Raw genomic sequence first — 6,000 nt, 5'->3', positions numbered from 1 at the left:
AAACTCCTTCACCCTTGGTCTTGCAAACCTCCATGGATCTACTCCCCCCATCTGTTTCATAAACCCCTTCAATTCCTTTGCCGCAGCCGGCTTCCTCCCTGTCCTGGATTTTGACCGGTCCAATTCCCGATCAATGACTGTTAAAATCTCCTCCCATAATCAGGTTATGTGACTCTAAGTCTGGGATCTTACCTAACACCCGCCTCATAAATTCCACATTGTCCCACTTTGGAGCATATATGTTCATGAGCACTACCCACACCCCCTCCAGCTTCCCACTCACAATTATGCACCTACCCCCCTTGTCTGACACGATTCTCCTTGCCTCGAATGCCACTCGTTTATTAATCAAGATCGTTGCACCCCTGGTCTTTGAGTCCAGCTCTGAGCGGAATAACCCACCTCTTTCTCAATGTCATCTGGTATGTAACCTTTAGGTGTGTCGCTTGTAGCATTGCCATGTCCGCCTTCAGCCCCCTCAAATGCGCAAACACGCGAACCTGCTTGACCGGCCCATTCAACACCCTGACGTTCCATGTGATCAGCCTGGTCGGGGGGCTTCCCACTCACCGCCCCCCCCTGTCGACTCACCATCACTCATTTTAGGCCAGCCTCTAGCTTGCGCCCTCTGCTTCCTCAAACCCACCCCCGGGCATTCGCCATTCCCGACCTCCCATTTGTCCCCTATTAACAGTTCCTCCCCTGTCAGCAAAGCAGCTCCCCCCTCCCTCCCCCCGTAGCAACACTAGAAACCCAACCTCCCAAGTCAAACTCCAGCTTAATAACTGCTCCCCCCCCCTCCCCCGCCACTGTGCTTCTGTGAGTCAGCTGACTTGATAGCGCCCGCCCCTGGCACCAAGCAGTCTGTCTCCCCATTGTTCTCTCCCCTCTCCCCCTACTTGGACAAACATATTAAAAGCATCACATTCTCCAGTAAACAAACATCAGAAAAAACAGTGAAGAAACAGCCACTTTAGACAGAAAAACACCCAAAAACAAAACCAGCTCCAAAGACCACCCCCCTAACCAGCTCGCTGCAAGACAAAGTTACCTTTAGCCATCCAAACAGCCCCTTATTACACATAACACTACTTATACATGTACAGCCCAGCACAACAAATTACCATCACAGTACTCTCCAAGGCTTCAGTGTCTTTTCGTTCGCCTCCAGCCTCTTTTCTTTAATAAAAGTCCATATTTTGTCTGGTGTTTTGAAGTAGAAGTCCCGTTCCTCATGTGTGACCCCACAGACAGGCTGGGTACACCATCCCGAACTTCACCCCCTTCTTAAAGAGGGCCGTTTTTGCCCGATCAAACCCAGCTCGCCTCTTGGCCAAATCCGCACCCAGGTCCTGATAAATGGGTAGCTCACAATTCTCCCACTTGCTGCTCTGTTCCTTCTTGGCCCACCACAGAACATGTTCCTTGTCCAGGAATTGGTGAAAGCGTACCACCATCACCCTCAGCGGCTCGTTTGCTCAGGGCTTCTTCGCGAGGCATCTGTGCGCTCTATCCACTTCCAGGGGCCGAGGGATCGCCTCAGCCCCCATCAACTTCTCAACATGTCACATAAGCCCTCGCATCCGATCCCTCACTGCCTGGGAGGCCGACAATTCGAAGATTCTGCCTCCTGGACCTGTTCTCCAGGTCCTCCAGCTTCTCCTGCATTCTTTTCTGGCGGTCATTCATCATCTCCACCTTGGTGTCCAGCACGGTTATGTACTCCTCGTGCTCAGACACCTTTTTCTCCACCTCCTGGATCGCTCTTCCGTGGGCCTCTTGATTCTGCACAACTTGATCAATCTAAGCCTTAATTGGGTCCAGTGTGTCCTTCTTCAGCTTGGCAAAGTATTCTTCAAAAAACTTCACCAGCTGCTCCGTCGACCACTGTGCCATCTCCCTGCGGTCCTTGCCCTCCGCCATGCTTTCCCTCATTACCGGCTCTGCTCGCGTCATCCTTATAGGACTTTGTCTTCTCACACGGCCACTTCTGGTCCAATTCTCCATACACCGGAGGGGGATTTCTCCTCACTGTCTCACTCTTCACCGATTTATCCCATAAAATTTGGGAAAAAACAGGGGAAAAAGGTCCAAAGGTCGGTCACAGGGGGAGCTATCAAATGTGTGACCATTGCCGCTACTGGAAGTCTCCAAATTCATTCTCGACATTAAGGATACTCTCCTCTGTTTCATCGAGCTTTTTACTATTATTGCAGTTCAACCTCATGAGCAGCAGTATTCTGCACCAACAAGCCAAGTGTATCGTCAATGATTTTAATAATATTAGCCGTCATCAGCTGTAATACCTTCGATAGAGCCGGACCCAAAGCCCGTTCGAGGATCAAGTCGCCATGTTGAGGAGTTTGCTGCAATCCAGTTGCTTCTGACTGCTCTCTTTTGTCTACGATTTTCTTCAGATTCTTTTGCATTTTGTCGCCAATGCTTAGTCAGAAATCCTCCAGGTACATAATATGGAGTTCTCACTCCAGGATTAGTCAAGCCTGGACTGTGTAAGTGTGATAAATGAGAGGATTAAAGGAGGAGTAGCACCAGAGCTCACGGAAACGTTGCTATTCCCGTGCTTGCATCATGTGACCCTCACTTTTAATGTTTTTGAATACATTTCAATGTAATTACCCAGCTCTCACCACACGATTCCCCCCCCTCCCCTCCCCTCCCCTCCCCCTCCCAATATTCAAGCCTGGCAGTGTCAACCTGTACAAAGGGGCCATGGCAGAGAGTAGTAACAGGGCAGAACATCTGGGGAGCCACATTGGGTGGGGGGGCTTTCCCATTATGTGTGGTGGAGGGTCGGGGGGGGGGGGGGGGGGGAGAGCCGGGGCCATTGAGGTGGGAGCTTTCAGGTATGTGGGGGAGAGCGGGCAGTGAGGAGGGAACCTGCAGGCATGAGGGGTAGAAAGCCGTGAGGGGTAGGATTGCCGCCGATACTTTCGCGGCTGTGTCTTCCGAGGTCAGGTCTTACCAACTTGATAGAGTTTTTTTGGAGAGGTGGCAAAATTAATTGATGAGGGAAAGTCTCTGGATGTTGTCTACATGGACTTTAGTAAGGTGTTTGACAAGGTCCCTCATGGCAGACTGGTACAAAAGAGTGGAGAACTGTAACTAGATGTGTTCCACAGGGATCAGTGCTCGGACCACAGTTGTTTGTAATATACCGTATATATAAATGATCTGGAGGAAAATGTAGATGGTCTGATTAGCAAGTTTGCAGATGATACTTAAGTTAGGTGGAGTTGCAGACAGTGAAGGGAACTGTCAGAGAATATAGCAGAATATAGATAAATTGGAGAGTTGGGCAGAGAAATGGCAGATGGAGTTCAATCCGGACAAATGCGAGGTGATGCAGTTTAGAAGATCAAATTCAGGTGTGAATTATACAGTAAATGGCAGAACCCTTAGGAGCATTCAACGGGATCTGGGCAATACAGATGGATAAGATGGTCAAAAAGGCATACAGGATGCTTGCCTTCAACAGCTGGGGCATTGAATGCAAGAGTTGACAGGTCATGTTACAGTTGTATAAAACTTTAATTAGGCCACGTTTGGAATATTGCGTGCAGTTCTGGTCGCCAAACTACCAGAAGGACGTGGATGCTTTGGAACGAGTGTAAAGAAAGTTTACCAGGATGTTGCCTGGTCTGGAGAGTCTTAGCTATGAGGAGGGGTTGAATAAACTCATTGTTTTTGTTGGAAAGACGGAGGCAGAGTGAAGTATAGACAGGGCGATTGACAAGGTCCCTCATGGCAGACTGGTACAAAAAGTAAAGTTGCATGGGATTCAGGGTGGGATAGCTAAATGGATAAAGAACTGGCTTGGCAACAGGAGACGGAGAGAGGCAGTTAAAGGGAGTTTTTCCAGAGTGGAGTTCTGTAACTAATGGTGTTCCACAGGGATCAGTGCTCGGAGCACAGTTGTTTGTAATATATATAAATGATCTGGAGGGGTATAGTCAGAAGCCTTTTCTCAGGATGGAAGACTCAATTACAAGGGGACACTGGTTCAAGATGAGAGGGAGAAAGTTTAGGGATTTGGATTTTTGTTTATTGTCACGTTTACCAAGGTACAGTGAAAAGTATTTTTCTGCGAGCAGCTCAACAGATCATTAAGTATATGAAAGTAAAATAAAAGAAAAGAAAATACATAAAAGGGCAACTAAAGGTACACAATGTAACTACATAAACACCGGCATCAGTGATACAGGGGTGTATTGTTAATCAGGTCAGTCCAAAAGAGGGTCGTTTAGGAGTCTGGTAACAGCGGGGATAAAGCTGTTTTGAGTATATTTGTGCATGTTCTCCTGCCCGATGGAAGAAGTTGGAAGAGTGAGTAAGCCGGATGGGAGGGGTCTTTGATTATGCTGCTTGCTTTCCCTAGGCAGTGGGAGGTGTAGATGGAGTCAATGGATGGGAGGCAGGTTTGTGTGATGGAATGGGCTGTGTTCACGACTCTCTGAAGTTTCTTGCAGTCTTGGGCCAAGCAGGCTGTGATGCAGCCAGATAGAATGCTTTCTACGGTGCATCTGTAAACGTTGGTAAGAGTTAATGTGGACATGCCGAATTTCCTTAGTTTCTTGAGCAAGTATAGGCACTGTTGTGATTTCTTGGTGGTTGTGTCAACGTGGGTGGACCAAGACAGATTTTTGGAGATGTGTACCCCTAGGAATTTGAAGCTGCTAACCATCTCCACCTCAGCTCCATTGATGCTGACAGGGGTGTGTACAGTACTTTGCTTCCATAAGTCAATGACCAGCTCTTTAGTTTTGCATTGAGGTATAGATTGTTGTCGCTGCACCTATCTCCCTCCTATATTCTGACTCGTCGTTATTCGAGATCCGGCCCACTATGGTCGTATCATCAGCAAACCTGTAGATGGAGTTGGAACCAAATTTTGCCACACAGTCGTGTGTGTACAGGGAGTAGAGTAGAGTAGAGTAGGGGGCTAAGTACGCAGCCTTCCGGGGCCCCGGTATTGAGGACTATTGTGGAGGTGTTGGTGTTTATTCTTACTGATTGTGGTCAGTGGGTTAGAAAGTCGAGAATCCAGTTGCAGAGTGAGGAGCCAAGTCCTAGGTTTTGGAGCTTTGATATGAGCTTGGCTGGGATTTTGGCGTTGAAGGCGGAGCTGTAGTCAATAAATAGGAGTCTAATGTAGGAGTCCTTGCTATCGAGATGCTCTTGGGATGAGTGTAGGGCCAGGGAGATGGTTTCTGCTGCGGACCGGTTGCGGCGTATGCGAATTGCAGTAGATCAAGGCATTCTGGGAGCATAGAGGTGATGCGCTTCATGACCAACCTCTCGAAGCACTTCATTACGACTGAAGTCAGGGCCACTGGCGGTAGTCATTGAGACACTTTGCCTGGTTCTTTGGCACCGGTATGATGGTTATCTTCTTGAAGCAGATGGGGACCTCGGAGCGGAGTAGGGACAGGTTAAAGATGTTCGCGAACACCTCTGCCAGCTGGTTTGCGCAGGCTCTGAGTGCACGACGAGGGATCCCATCCGGACCCATCGCCTTCCGAGGGTTCACTTTCAGGAAGGCCGATCTGACTTCGGAAGCTGTGATGTTGTGTATGAGTGTGTTGTGGGCTGCTGGGGCACTCGACAGTGGATCGTTGGTTTCCTGCTCGAACCAAGCATAGAATGCATTAAGTTCATTGGAAGGGGTGCGCTGCTGCTGGGAATACTGCTCGACTTCGTTTCATAGCCCAGTATGTTGTTTAGGCCTTGCCACAACTACCGAGAGTCTGTAACGCTAGTCTGTGACTCTAGCTTAGTTTGATATTCTCTCTTGGCATCTCGGATGGCTTTGCGGAGGTCGTATCTGGATTTCTTGTATAGGACAGGGTCGCCTGACTTGAACGCCTCAGACCTGTCCTTCAGGAGGGAGCCAATCTCGCGATTGAGCCATGGTTTCCGGTTGGGGACATACGTTCTGCTTTCTTTGGCACGCAGTCATCCAGACATTTGGTGATGAGGTCC

The sequence above is a fragment of the Scyliorhinus canicula genome, chromosome 10, assembly GCF_902713615.1.
Source record: "Scyliorhinus canicula chromosome 10, sScyCan1.1, whole genome shotgun sequence".
Lineage (NCBI taxonomy): Eukaryota > Metazoa > Chordata > Chondrichthyes > Carcharhiniformes > Scyliorhinidae > Scyliorhinus > Scyliorhinus canicula.
The sequence above is the reverse complement of the archived record's forward strand: the minus strand, read 5'-3'. Positions refer to the sequence as shown.